Source organism: Ornithorhynchus anatinus, chromosome 3 (assembly GCF_004115215.2).
Source record: "Ornithorhynchus anatinus isolate Pmale09 chromosome 3, mOrnAna1.pri.v4, whole genome shotgun sequence".
In the NCBI taxonomy this organism is placed as follows: Eukaryota; Metazoa; Chordata; class Mammalia; order Monotremata; family Ornithorhynchidae; genus Ornithorhynchus; species Ornithorhynchus anatinus.
The window spans coordinates 84783273-84797736 of NC_041730.1; the positions used below are offsets into that span (position 1 = coordinate 84783273).

A 14464-nucleotide genomic window follows, 5' to 3' on the forward strand; every position below is an offset into this window, starting at 1 on the left:
ATAATACAATCACATATCATATTAAATGTAATATAATGTATGATCACATATAATATATAATGAACATGTTTCATATAACATACAATATAATCACATAATAACATGTAATAACATGTGCCAAGCACTATTCTAAGCGCTGGGATAGATACAAGGTGATAAATCCCACGGAGGGAATGGATGAAAGTCTAATCTGAAAAAGACAATGAGGGATGGCAACTTGAAGGTGAGGGGAAGGCGGGAGTGGGCCGGGACCAGCCGGCCGAGGCCGATCGGGCAGCGGATGGACGGGGATTCAGCGGATGGACGGGGATTCAGCGGATGGATGGGGATTCGGCGGACGCTCCGCTCGGCCGCCCGTCGCCCGCCCCCATCCCGACTGCCCCCGCGGCACGGGGGGTCATGTGACGGCGAGCGAGGGGCTCCGGGCTTGTCTATCCGCTCGGGCGCGCTCTATGGTGGTGGGGGGGGCGGTGGCTATCGCGCGCGCATGCGCCCTAAGGGGGAGACGCTAGAGGCGGGGAAGGAGGAAGACCCGGAACCGGAGTCGGAGCCGGAGCCGGAGCTGGAGTCGATAGGAGGGGCGGCGGGCAGGACCGGCCGTCTGTCCGTCTGGCCAGCGCGGGCATCGGAGCCGGGTAAGGACCCCCGTCCCCCCTCCTCCTTAACTACTCAGCACCATAATAACCACCATGCTATTTATTAAGCGCTGACTATAATAATAATAGTATTTGTTAAGCGCTTACTCTGTGCAGAGCACTGTTCTAAGCGCTGGGGGAGATCCAAGGTCATCAGGTTGTCCCACGTGGGGCTCCCAATCTTCATCCCCCTTTTCCAGATGAGACCCCGAGATTAATTATAATAATGTCGGTATTTGTTAAGCGCTTACTATGTGCAGAGCACTGTTCCAAGCGCTGGGAGAGATCCAGGGTCATCAAGTGGTCCCACGTGAGGCTCCCAGTCTTCACCCCCCTTTTCCAGATGAGATCAGTGAGGCCCCAAGATTAATAATAATAATGTTGGTATTTGATAAGCGCTTACTATGTGCAGAGCACTATGCTAAGCGTTGGGGGAGATCCAGGGTCATCAGGTTGTCCCACGTGAGGCTCCCAGTCTTCATCCCCCTTTTCCAGATGAGATCAGTGAGGCCCCAAGATTAATAATAATAATGTTGGTATTTGTTAAGCGCTTACTATGTGCAGAACACTGTTCCAAGCGCTGGGAGAGATCCAGGGTCATCAGGTTGTCCCACGTGAGGCTCACAGTCTTCACCCCCCTTTTCCAGGTGAGATCAGTGAAGCCCCGAGGTTAATAATAATAATGTTGGTATTTGTTAAGCGCTTACTATGTGTGGAGCACTGTTCTAAGCGCTGGGGGAGATACAGGGTCATCAGGTGGTCCCACGTGAGGCTCCCAGTCTTCATCCCCATTTTCCAGATAAGTGAGGACCCCAGAAGTGATGTGACTTGCCCACAGTCACACAGCTGACAAGTGGCAGAGGCGGGATTTGAACCCATGACCGCTGACTCCCAAGCCCGGGCTCTTTCCACTGAGCCACGCTTCTCTGTGCTGAACACTGCTCTAAGCGCTGGGGAGAGATACAGGGTCATCACGTGGGGCTTGCCTTTTTTTTTTTTTTTGAAATCTACAGATGAACCCAGTGAGGCCCAGAGAAGGGAATCGACTTGCCCGAGGTCACCCAGCAGACAAGGGGCGGAGTGGGGATTAGAACCTACGACCTCTGACTCCCAGGCCCGGGCTCTGGCCGCTGAGCCCTGCTGCACCATCAGCATCAGCGTCCTGGGGTCGGGGAAGCGCTTATTGGGGTGCCACGTATTCTGCAAAGCGCTGGGGTGGGAGAAGCAGCGTGGCTGGGTGGCAAGAGCTTGGGAGCCACAGGTCATGGGTTCGAATCCAGGCTCTGCCCCTTGTCAGCTGTGTGACTGTGGGCAAGTCACTTCACTTCTCTGTACCTCTGTCCCCTCATCTGTAAAATGGGGATTAAGACTGTGAGCCCTACGTGGGACAGCCTGATTGCCTCCTATCTACTCCAGTGCTTAGAACAGTGCTTGGCACCTAGTAAGCACTTAACAAATACCAACGTTATTATTATTATTATTATTAATCCCGACTCCTCCACTTGTCTACTGGGTGACTTTGGGAAAGTCATTTCACTTCTCTGTGCCTCAGTGATCTCATCTGTAAAACGGGGATGAAGTCTGTGAGACCCACGTGGGACAACCTGATTACCTTGGATCTCCCCCAGCGTTTAGAGCAGTGCTTGGCACTTAGTAAGCACTTAATAATAATAATGATGGCATTTGTTAAGCGCTTACTGTGTGCCAAGCACTGGTCTAAGCGCTGATAATGATATTCGTTAAGCGCTTACTCTGTCAAAGCACGGTTCTAAGCACTGGGGGTGGATATAAGGTGATCAGGTTGCCCCACGTGGGGCTCACAGTCATTCATTCAATCGTATTTATTGAGCGCTTACTATGTGCAGAGCACTGTACTAAGCGCTTGGAATGTACGATTCGGCACCAGATGTCAATCCCTGCCCCAAAACAAGCTCATAGTCTAAAAGAGGGGACATAGACAACATCTGGTTTCACTATTATCAAGATAAATAGAGTCATAGATATATACATATCATTAACCAAATAAATAGAGTAATAAAATAATATATACAGATATGCACAGTGCTGTGGGGCGGGGAAGGAGGAAGAGCAGAGAGTGGGAGAAGGGGGAATGGGGAGGGGAGGAGGAGCAGAGGGAAAGGGAGGGCTTAATCTTAATCCCCATTTTACAGATGAGGTAACTGAGGCCCAGAGAAGTGAAGTGACTTGTCCACAGTCACACAGCTGACAAGTGGCAGAGCCGGGATTTGAACCCATGACCTCTGACTCCCAAGCCCGGGCTCTTTCCACTGAGCCACCCTGCTCCTCATAGCAAATGCCATCATCCTCATTATGAGCAAATCGAGCTGGACACCCATTTTACAGGTGAGATTATTGAGGCACAGAGAAGTGAAATGACTTGGCCAAGGTCACACAGCAGACAAGTGACTAAAACCCATGACCTCTGACTCCCACGCCCGGGATCTAACCACTACCCCATGCTGCTTCTCTATGATGGAAAGAGCTCGGGCTCGAGAGTCAGAGGTCATGGGTTCAAATCCCGGCTCAGCCGCTTGTCAGCTGTGTGACTTTGGGGAAGTCACTTAACTTCTCTGTGCCTCAGTTACCCCATCTGTAAAATGGGGATTAAGACTGTGAGCCCCACGTGGGACAACCTAATCATCTTGTATCCTCCCCAGCGCTTAGAACAGTGCTTTGCACATAGTAAGTGCTTAACAAATGCCATCATTATTAAAAGTCAAATCCCAGGGGCAACTGTCATCCTACTGGCTCTCCCAAAAGCACCCAACAAGGCTGCATTTGGAGGGAAGGCCATAAAGTTAAAACCTGCGCTTTAGTTGCTAAAGTCCTCTCTTTTTTGAGAACCCCCCGACCAGGGCAGGGATTGTGTCTGTTCTTTGTAATACTGTAATTTCCCAATTGCTTAGTACAGTACTCTGCACACAATAATTGCTCAATAAATATAACTGACTTCACACATTGTAAATTAAAGCTGCTCCCCACACCTGTCAATTTATTATCCATAAATGTGGGCAGGGAACGTGCCCTACCAATTCTGTTATGTTGTTCTCCCCCAAGCACTTAGTACAGTGCTCTGCATACAGTATGTGCTCAATAAATGTGATTGATGGACTTGTGAGTCACAGTTTTTAACTTCTCCTGAGGGTAATCTCACCCTCTCTTTAACTTTTTCTATATTTTTCCATACGTTACTAAAATTGCTGTCTCCTTCGCCTAGTTCTGCCTCCCTGCCCTGCCCACTGGAAATCCAAGCCACTTCACCAATTTTTAATTATCTGGAATTTATAATAATAATAATTATGGTATTAAGCACTTACTGTGTGCCAAGCAATGTTCTAAGCACTGGGGTAGATACACGGTAATCAGATTGTCCCACGTGAGCCAGTCTTCGTTCCCATTTTACAGTTGAGGTAACTGAGGCACAGAGAAGTTAAGTGGCTTGCCTAAGGTCACACAGCTGACAAGTGGTGGAGCTGGGATTAGAACCCAAGTCCTCTGACTCTCAAGCCCGGACTCTTCTGGCAAGGCCACGCTACTTCTCTTATTTATATTCTCCCCTCCATCCTTTCTGTTGTTTTTAAGGCGTATAAATGAGAGTTGACCTACTTCTGGTTGTGGTCTTGTGTTTGGAATAGTCCATTTCCATGTGCTTGAGAAAGTAGATGGTGAAGTTCGTTTCTAGCAAAGGATTTAACTGAAGAAGATGCCTTGGTTTGCTTGTTGTATGACCAAAATAGGCCTTGTGTCCGTGTTGATGGTAGGAATGAGAGTGATGGGGTGAGGTCATTACCCGATGGAAAGAAGTCTGTATTCTGAATTTGGGTTCCTAACTACTTGTTTATAAATGTTTTTTAAATTCTGTAATTTAGAATCTAGAGATGTTCAAAAACTAAAATATTGCAAATAACACCGTTTTTCAGTGTAGTTTAAGTAATGACAAAACCCAGCAAGTCCTAAACACCCTGGAGAATCAGAGCATTGGGCTGAATTTAAAGAGATGCTAATGTTGTAGCCCCTTAACTTCTGGTAGGCTACCCGATGAAGTGATCAAGGACAGGTGGCTGGTTATCCGTTTATTTATTTAGGTTCGTGAAAAATATAGGTTGTTATTGTGGCCTTTAATGTGGAAACATGGTTCTTACCAAATGGGATAACAGTGGATGAACACAACCTTCCAACCTCTTCCCTGCCCTTCATCCCTTCCCCCACCAAACTAGTCATGATGATTTTGGCCTAATTCATGCGTAGGAAGTCCTAATATGAACACTTTGTATCTCAGTAAATATTTGGGTAAATATTTTCTGTGACACAGTAGGGGTATCAGGTTATTTTTATAATGGATCATCATTTAGTCATCCGCTAGTTGGGCAACTGTGGTTGCTAAGTAGTCAGTTAACACGGCTCAGTTTTGAGTATTTGAAGTCACATTGCACATTTTCTAATTACTTGCCAAGTTCTGTGTTTCCCTCATTCAAGTGTTTGACATTTATAATGTAGCAATCACTTAGCCTTACTGGGGCAAATTACATCCATTAAACTAGGTATAAAGTTTAAAAGTAGTAGTTAATCCTATCTGTTGATAGTACTTTTCGAGGCCTTCAATCATATAATTACATTCAAGAGCAAAGCTAAGAAGACATCAAGTCATTGGATATTTACAAGATCTTGTTTAATTTAAGAAAATAAAAGGGCAAGTGATACTTGATACAGGTACAGCTGAACTGGATTGACAAGCCTTGTTCATTAACCTGTACTTGAGTTATGAAAATCCTTTTATTTTGGTGAATGTAAGCCTCTCGTGTGCAATAGGGATAAAAATGTATAATTATAAATTAGTGACCTGCATGGTAGAGCTAAAAGAAGACTTTAAGCTTATTATGGGCAGGGAAGGTGTCCACTAATTCTGTTGAATTGTACTTCCCCAAGCGCTGAATACAGTGCTCTGCACAGAGTAAGCGCTCAATAAATGCCATTGATTGATTCACAGCTTGGCTTATATCAATAAACTGGAAAATATTGGCACTTCTCCAGGGTCATTTTCTGCAGTGGGGGAATGTAGCAAGTGGTGTCTCTCAAATGTCAGTGCTGTTGTTTCATTCATTCATTCAGTCGTATTTATTGAGCACTTTCTGTGTGCAGAACACTATACTAAGCACTTGGAGTGTACAATTTGGCAACAGATAGAGACAATCCCTGCCCAACAACGGGCTCACAGTCTTGTTCACCTGTGACGGAGGGTGGGATAATCCTGCTTATTAAGCTTTCAGTGAACATCAGACTGGGGGAGTCACTGGGTCTGGTACCTGTTGAAGATAGAAGCAGAATCCAAAGTGACGGTACCAATTTAGAGAAGTGGACAGGAGTAGGCAGAAGAACATTTTTATGTTTGTCTCCCCCGTTACAGGGAACTGGGCACTTTGGAATGCCACAGTTCTCAAATGCCTAGTACAGTGGACTAGGCACTTTCAAAAACTGGTCCATTTGCGTCAAATGGACGCTCAGTAAGCATGGCCTAGTGGATAAAGTCGAGGATTGAGACTCAGAAAACCTGGGTCCTAATGCCAGTTTAGCCCTTGCCTGCTATATGATTTTGGGGAATTCACTTAATTTTTCTGTGCCTCAGTTTCCTCTTTGTTAAATGAGGATTAATAGCTGTGTTCTCCCACATCATTAATAACGATAATTATACAAGTATTAAATGCTTACTATGTGCCAAACTCTGTACTAAGTAATAAGGTAGTTAGAAGATAATCAGGTTGGACATGTTTTAAGTAGGTGGGAGAATAGATATTGAATCCCCATTTTATAGAAGAGAAAACTGAGTCACAGAGACATTAAGTGACTTGCCCAGGAACACACAATAGGCAAGTGGTTGAACTGGGATTAGAGCCTGACTTCCAGGCCCATTGCTCTTTGCACTAAGCCACACTGCTTCCCTTTAGGCTGTGAGTGCCGTGAGTCAGATCTGATGATCCTGTTCATCAGTCAGTCAAATTTATCGAGCCCTTACTATGTGCAGAGCACTGTATCAAGTGCTTGGGAGAGTACAGTATAATAATGTGTCTACATTCCCTGCCCACAACGAGCCATACATCATTATCAGTGGTATTTATTGAGCACTTTACTAAGCACTTGGGAGAGTACAATACAGCAGTTTTGGTAGACACGGTCCCTGCCCACAGTGAGTCTACATATCTCAAGCTTTGCACAATGTTTGGCATACAGTAAGTGCTGAAGAAATGCCATTGATTGATTGTAATGAATTTAAGGAATCATTTTCTAACAGTTATTAAACATTTCTAAAGTTATTGGATCTCCTTTGTACATTTTAGTGTTTGTCTCCCCCGCCTGATTGAAATGTTCAGGGCAGGAATCGTGTATCTACTGACTCTCTTGTACTCCCTCCAGCACTTAGTATAATCCCTCAAATACCTATGACTGACTCAATTAGGAGATCCTTATACCATTCCAATCAGATGAGTGTTCATCCTATTTTTAAGAGTGATTTGAGACGGAGAGACTCTGACTTACCATTGTCCTTCTAGTCCAGAGAGAGTATTATTATTATAATATTTAAGTGCTTATACGTGTCAAGCAATCTTCTAATTGCCGGGCTAGACACAAGTTAATCAGGTTGGACACAGTGTCTGTCCCAAATGGGGCTTGCTCATGGCCTGAGTAGGAGGCAGAAAAGGCAATAATAATAATTATGATGATGATATTTGTTAAGCGCTTACTATGTGCCAAGCACTGTTCTAAGCATTCATTCATTCAATAGTATTTATTGAGTGCTTACTATGTGCAGAGCACTGTACTAAGTGCTTGGAATGTACAAATCGGTAACAGATGAGACAGTCCCTGCCCTTTGATGGGCTTACAGTCTAACTGGGGGAGACAGACAGACAAGAACAATGGCAATAAATAGAATCAAGGGGAAGAACATCTCATTAAAACAATAGCAAATAAATAGAATCAGGGTGATGCACATCTCATTAACAAAAAAAATAGGGTAATGAAGATATATACAGTTGAACGGACAAGTACAGTGCTGAGGGGAGGGGAAGGGAGAAGGGGAGGAGCAGAGGGAAAGGGGGGAGAAGAGGGTTTAGCTGTGGAGAGGTGAAGGGGGGGTAGAGGGAGCAGAGGGAAAAGAGGAGCTCGGTCTGGGAAGGCCTCTTGGAGGAGGTGAGCTTTAAGTAGGGTTTTGAAGAGGGGAAGAGAATGTTTGGCGGAGGTGAGGAGGGAGGGTGTTCCAGGACTGCGGGAGGACGTGGCCCAGGGGTTGATGGCGGGATAGGCGAGAACGGGGGACGGTGAGGAGGTGGGCGGCAGAGGAGCGGAGCGTGTGGGGTGGGCAGTGGAAAGAGAGAAGGGCGGAGAGGTAGGAAGGGGCAAGGTGATGGAGAGCGTTGAAGCCTAGAGTGAGGAGTTTTTGTTTGGAGCGGAGGTTGATAGGCAACCACTGGAGTTGTTTAAGAAGGGGAGTGACAGGCCCAGAGCGTTTCTGCAGGAAGATGAGCCGGGCGGCGGAGTGAAGAATAGATTGGAGCGGGGAGAGAGAGGAGGAAGGGAGATCAGAGAGCAGGCTGACACAGTAGTCTAGCCGGGATATTACGAGAGCCTGTAGCAGTAAAGTAGCCATTTGGGTGGAGAGGAAAGGGCGGATCTTGGCGATATTATAAAGGTGAGACCGGCAGGTTTTGGTAACGGATCCGATGTGTGAGGTGAACGAGAGAGCCGAGTCCAAGATGACACCGAGGTTGCGGGCCTGAGAGACGGGAAGGATGGTCATACCATCCACAGTGATAGGGAAGTCATGGAGAGGACTGGGCTTGGGAGGGAAGATGAGGAGCTCAATTTTGGTCATGTTGAGTTTTAGGTGGCGGGCAGACATCCAGGTAGAGACATCCTGGAGGCAGAAGGAGATACAAGCCTGAAGGGATGGGGAGAGGGCAGGGGAAGAAATGTAGATCTGTGTATCATCTGCATAGAGATGATAGTTGAAGCCGTGAGAGCGGGTGAGATACAAGGGAATCAGGTTGTCCCACATGGGGCTCACAGTCTTAATCCCCATTTTACAGATGAAGTCACTGAGGCACAGAGAAGTTAAGTGACTTGTCCAAAGTCACACAGCTGACAAGTGGCAGAGCCGGGATTAGAACCCATGACCTCTGACTCCCAAGCCCGGGCTCTTTCCATTGAGCCACGCTGCATTGAATCTCCTTTTCATAAGCGAGGAGACTGAGGCACAAAGAAGTGAAGTGACTTGCCCAAGTTCACACGGCAGGCAACTAGTAGATCTGGGATTAGAACCCAGGTCCTCAGACTCCCACACCTGTGCCCTTTCCACTAGGCTACGCTGCTGCAAATTCAAGCCAAATTTGTTAAACAAACTACAGTATTTAAATATATGTAGCCCCAAGGCTCAGTATTTAATTAAGGAGAACATAATTTGGTTTGCAAGTTACAGTATTGCCCAATACTACAGAGAGCCAATTATTCAGAGACAAGTTGGAAAGTTGTTGTTTTGTTGTTCACACTCTAGAAGTTGGCAACCACCTGTTGAGATAGTTTAATCAAAGACAGCTATGCTATCTTTGGTTAATTAAATGATCCAAGGTCCCAATAGGTTAGATTAATAAACTTTTTACTATGTTCTCAAAGTCAGTTTTCTAGGTGCAGACTGCCACTTTGGGGAGGGTTTCTTAAAAACAGTAATCATCGCAGTCATCATTGATATTGTGCACCTACAGTGTGCAGAGTGTGGATGTAATAGAAGTAAAAGACAGTGGCTGTCACAGAAGTTTACAGTCAGTGAATCATATTTAGGAACAGAAGTTAAAGACATAGCCGTAGATGATGAACTCACATAGACAGTTAAACAAATAAGATGGGCATAGAAATGGGTATTAAGGATGGTTTTGGGGATGACATGCCCAGGGAGGGTGGATTAATCAGGAAATGCCTCCTAGAAGAGATGACTTTTTAGGAGATCCTGAAAGATGGGGAGGAGTGTGATTTCTTTTGGAAAAAGGCACTCATAAAACCTTCATTTTATGCCATCTGTAGTGTAACACAATGAAATCATTTTGCCTTCTTTTCCCTGCTCTCGGTCAGGGCTCTCTATAGTCATCATAGTGCTTGGGTGTCCTGTGAAGAATAAAAATGTACTTTCAGTTTTACTTCAGCCCAGTAGTTAGGAGGTTGTGGTTGAATGTGGAGAGAAATAGGAAGCAATTGGAGATTTTTGAGCAGGGGGTGATGCACACTAAACATCACAGTTGGAAGATGAACTGGGCATCAGAGTGCAGGACAGGACAAAGAGGAGAAAGCCTGAAGCCAGGGAGACCAGATGAGCCGACTGGGATGTGACAAGAATTTGAACTTCTGGAATGACAATACGTGTGGAGAGGAAGGAGTGAGTATTTGTGACGGGAAAATCCAGCAAGATTTAAAGGCAGTCTGACTATGAGAGGTGAAAGGGGGCAAATTTGATCCTAAGGTTGCATTATCTCTGAGGCCACGAGAACAGGGGCAGGAAAATGTTGGTGGAAATATGAGTATTTCTGTTTTGGATGTGTTAAATGCGAGGTGATGGTGGGACATCCACCAGAGATGTCCTGAAGGGAGGAGAAAATATGAGACTGCAGAGAAGGAGAGAGATCAGGGTTGAAGGTGTAGATTTGGAATTTATCCACAAAGAGTAGTTGAAGCCATGGGAGCAGAATGAGTTTGCAAAGGGAGTGGGTGTAGATGGAGAATAGAAGGGGACCCAGAACTGAGTTTTGAGGGACTCCCACAGTTAGAGGGTGGGAGGCAGAGGAGGAGCCCTTGAAAGAGACTGAGAATGAGCGGCCAGAGAGAGAGGAGGAGAACCAGGAAAGGACAGTGTCAGTGAAGCCAAGGTTGGATACTATTTCCAGGAGAAGGGTTTGGTTGACAGTTTCGAAGGCAAATGAGAAGTTGAGGAGGATTAGGATGGATTAGAGGCTGATGGATTTGGCAAAAAGGAGATCATTGGTGACCTTTGAGAAGGCAGTTTCTGTAGCGTGAAGGGAGTGGAAGCCAGATTGGAGGATGTCAAGGAGAGAATCGAAGTGGAAGTGGAGGCAGCAGGTGTAGACAACTGGGGCAATAACTGAAGGGAGTCATGGGGCCAAGGGCCATAAGCATTTTTAAAGTAGTAGAGAAGAAGCCATGGGAAAGTGAACAGTTGAAGATGGTGGTCAGAGAGAGAGGAAGGAAGAGGGCAAGTGTTTCGATAAGGCGTGAAGGGTGGAGTTGGAATCGAGGGGGAGGGGATAGATTTTGAGACGGAGCCGGAGTTTTCTTGAGATACTGCTGGAAAAAATAGGAGAGTTGAAGAAGGGGCAAGGGGAGGGAAGGGATTGAAGTGTAGCAGGTAAGATTTTAGGGAGATCCCTCGTGATAGTATCAATTTTCTCAATAAAGTAGGTGGATAGATCATTAGGGGCAAGAGGTGTGTGGGGGAAAGGACAGGGGGTTTGAGGAGGAAGGAAGTTAAATGTCTGAAACAACTGGGGAGGGCAATGGGCATGGCATCCAATAAGGGTGGAGAAATGTTGGTGCTGGGAGGAGGAGAAGTGGAGTTAAAACAGGCAAGGATGGATTTGAGATGAACTAGGTCAGCCTGATATTTGGATTTCCACCATTAGCGCTCCGCAACTCGCATACTCGAAGGAAGTAGACTCTGGGGGTGATGCAGGACTGTGGGTTATTGATACGAGATCTGTGAAGGGATGTTCTCCTCTAGGCCCGTGCTCTCACCGCTAGAGAAGCAGCATGGCCTAGTGGAAAAATCACAGGCCTGAGAGACAGAGGTCATGGGTTCTAATCTTGCCTCTACCACATGTCTTCTGTGTGACCTTGGGTAAGTCACTTAACTTTTCTGTGCCTCAGTTATCTCATCTGTAAAATAGGGATCAAGATTGTAAGGAAAATGGACTTTGTCCAACCTGATTACCTTTTATCTACCTTAGTGCTTAGAACTGTGCCTGGCATATAGTAAGTGCTTAACAAATTCCACAATTATTTATTATTATTATTATTATTATTAGGCCATGCTGCTTGAGAAAATTGGTGCAATTCAAAACATCAGCGGGGTTTTTTGGGGAGCAGGAGAGATATATGGGGAAGGGTTGTGTGGTAGAGTAAGTATTTGAGGAGATTTTGATCAGATAGAGTGATTTTTAGAGTTGGTGAGGATAGAGATTGTGCATCGACTAGATAGTTATCCTTTGTTTTTGAAGATGGTAAGAGCCTATCCATGTGTGTGAGTGTGCGAAAAAGCCAGGGCAAGATCAATTCTCCTTTGCCCCAGGGAGAACACTGACAACCCTTGCAGATACCGATCCCGTGAGATCTCATTTGTTCCACCAGGGAGGCAGGATAACCAGATGGTATTGTACACTGTCCATCTGATCCTAGAAATATTTTCTTGGGTGACATTCCACATCCATCCCCGCTTACTCCAGAGCCTTGTTTTCCCTTTTCACATCCCACTGAACATGGGGACATGGAGAACAGTGCTCTGCACATAGTAAGCACTCAATAAATGCTATTGAATGAATGAGAACCTGGCTGCTGGGGGCTTAAAGTAATATAATAATAATGTTGGTATTTGTTAAGTGCTTACTATGTGCAGAGCACTGTTCTAAGCGCGGGGGGAGATTCAGGGTAATCAGGTTGTCCCACATGAGGCTCACAGTAAATCCCCATTTTACAGATGAGGTAACTGAGGCACAGAGAAGTGAAGTGACTTGCCCACAGTCACACAGCTGACGAGTGGCAGAGCCGGGAGTCGAACTCATGACCTCTGACTCTGAAGCCCAGGCTCTTTTCCACTGAGCCACGCTGCTGGACACGTCTGTCTCCCCCTCTAGACGGTAAGCTTGCTTTGGGCAGGGAATATGTGTACTAATCCCGTTGTACCGTGCTCTCCCAAGCACTTAGTACAGTATTCTGCACATAGTTAGGGCTCAATAAATACAATCGATTGATAAAGGGGTTAGATGCTATATCAATACTGGCCAGGGGATAGATGAGCTGAAATTTACACTGTCCTATTTAAATGGGGCAAATAGCCACTAAACCTGTTACATTGTATTCCCTGAAGTACAGGTTTTACTTTTGTTAGTGGACTTGCCCAATGCAGGGCCTGTCTTCACTTTTGAGGCTACCTTTTGGTGTCGGGATCGTTGAGAAGCTTTTCTCAAGGAGAAGTTCAATGTTATTGCCTTCTGCTGTTCTTTTAGTTTAAATGTTATGGGATTGAACCCATATATAGAAACCGCCTTTTTATCCGTGGCTTGGAAGTTAGATCACCCTTTCCTTTCTGGGAGCGGGTTCCTTTCAGGGAGACCATGCCACAGCTTGTTGATCTCGATAATGGAAACCATAGTGGGAGACGAAGTTCCTTCTTAATTCTAGCCTCGGCTTTTTGCAGTTTTCCTATCACCTGAGTTCTTGTCTACCCTGCTTCAGCCACTTCTCTCTGTCGGGTGAGGCCTAGAAGGGATTTGCAGGATAATTTAGTTCATAGTTATGTGTATACCAACTCTGTTAGGTTGTAGTCTCTCAAGCGCTTAGTACAGTACTTTGCCCACAGTAAGCACTCAATAGATACTATTGATTGGTATTTGGGTAGCCTCTTTAACATAAAAAGCCCATGGATTTCTGCCAGTTAAGTGTGTTATTTTGCAGCAGCTGATTGCTTCCAAGTACTGTATTTGAAGTTATACAGTTAAATTTCTCATTGATCCACATACCGGCTCCCTTTTGTGAAACGTTGAAATATCCATAGCATGAAACTTTTTTTTTAATTATGAGAAATGTTAGATGGTGGGGAATTGAAGTGTTGTCACTGAAAACTGTACTTAGAAAAAATCTATTAAAATGAATTTGATTGATCTCCGGTACCCATGAAACGCACTGAATAGGTTCTTGCAGATTCTAAACACCTTCTCAGCCCCCTAATCTTGTGGTCAAAGGTAGTTTTTACTGATAATCCAAAAAATAAAATCTTAGTATAATCTTTGAAATGTTTTTCTTCACAGCTCAGGACAAAGCATGCTGATAGTATTGTTATTTCCCTCCAAAGTGATTGTCATATATGCATTTAAGTTTTGCAGCCCTTTTCCTGGTATTTTGGCATACTGTTCTCAACCATGTAATTATTTCAGAGGTTTCGCATGAATAAAAGGTGGAAATATAAACCCATATATGGTTCTATGGAGCAAGATTAGAAAAGCTAAATTTAGGAAGGAGGTGTAGATAGCATGAGAAATAACAGAAACCAAAGGAAATTATTCTAATTGGTCAAAAGATGGTTGGACCATTTTTAGGAAGGAATGTGGCCTAGTAAAAAGAGCCTGGGCCTGAGAATCTGAAGACCTGGGCTCTAATCCCAGCTCCACTACTTACATGTTGTATGACCTTGGACAAATCGCACATTTAACTTCTCTGTCCCTCAGTTCCCTCATCTGCAAAATGGAGATTCATTATCTATTCTCCTTTCTACTTAGACTGTGGCCCCATGTGGGACCTGGTTATTTAGTATCTATCCCAGTGCTTAGTACTCTGCTTGGCGTACAGTATTTCAGTTTTCAAATGCCATCGAGTTGTTTCTGAAGCATAGCAACTTTATGGACATGTTTTCTCCAGAACATTCTATCTTCTGCCATAATCCGGGAGCTTGCTAATGGATCTTCCATTATCATTTTGATAGTTTCAGTCCATCCAGCTGCTGGTCTGTCTCTTTCATATTTTCTTTGGACTTTTCCTAACAT

The 14464-nt window shown here is 45.0% G+C and overlaps 1 protein-coding gene across 6 annotated transcripts in view; it reads left to right on the plus strand.

The window, feature by feature from the left end:
* The first annotated feature begins 521 nt into the window (after positions 1 to 521).
* The window catches only part of MICU1 (mitochondrial calcium uptake 1), a 229136-nt gene continuing 215193 nt past the window's right edge, over positions 522 to 14464 (plus strand). For all 6 annotated transcript variants that reach the window (XM_029060404.2, XM_029060405.2, XM_029060406.2 and 3 more), the window contains exon 1: positions 522 to 635. The gene's annotated coding sequence lies outside the window, so the exon portion shown is untranslated. The remainder of the gene's footprint in view (positions 636 to 14464) is intronic.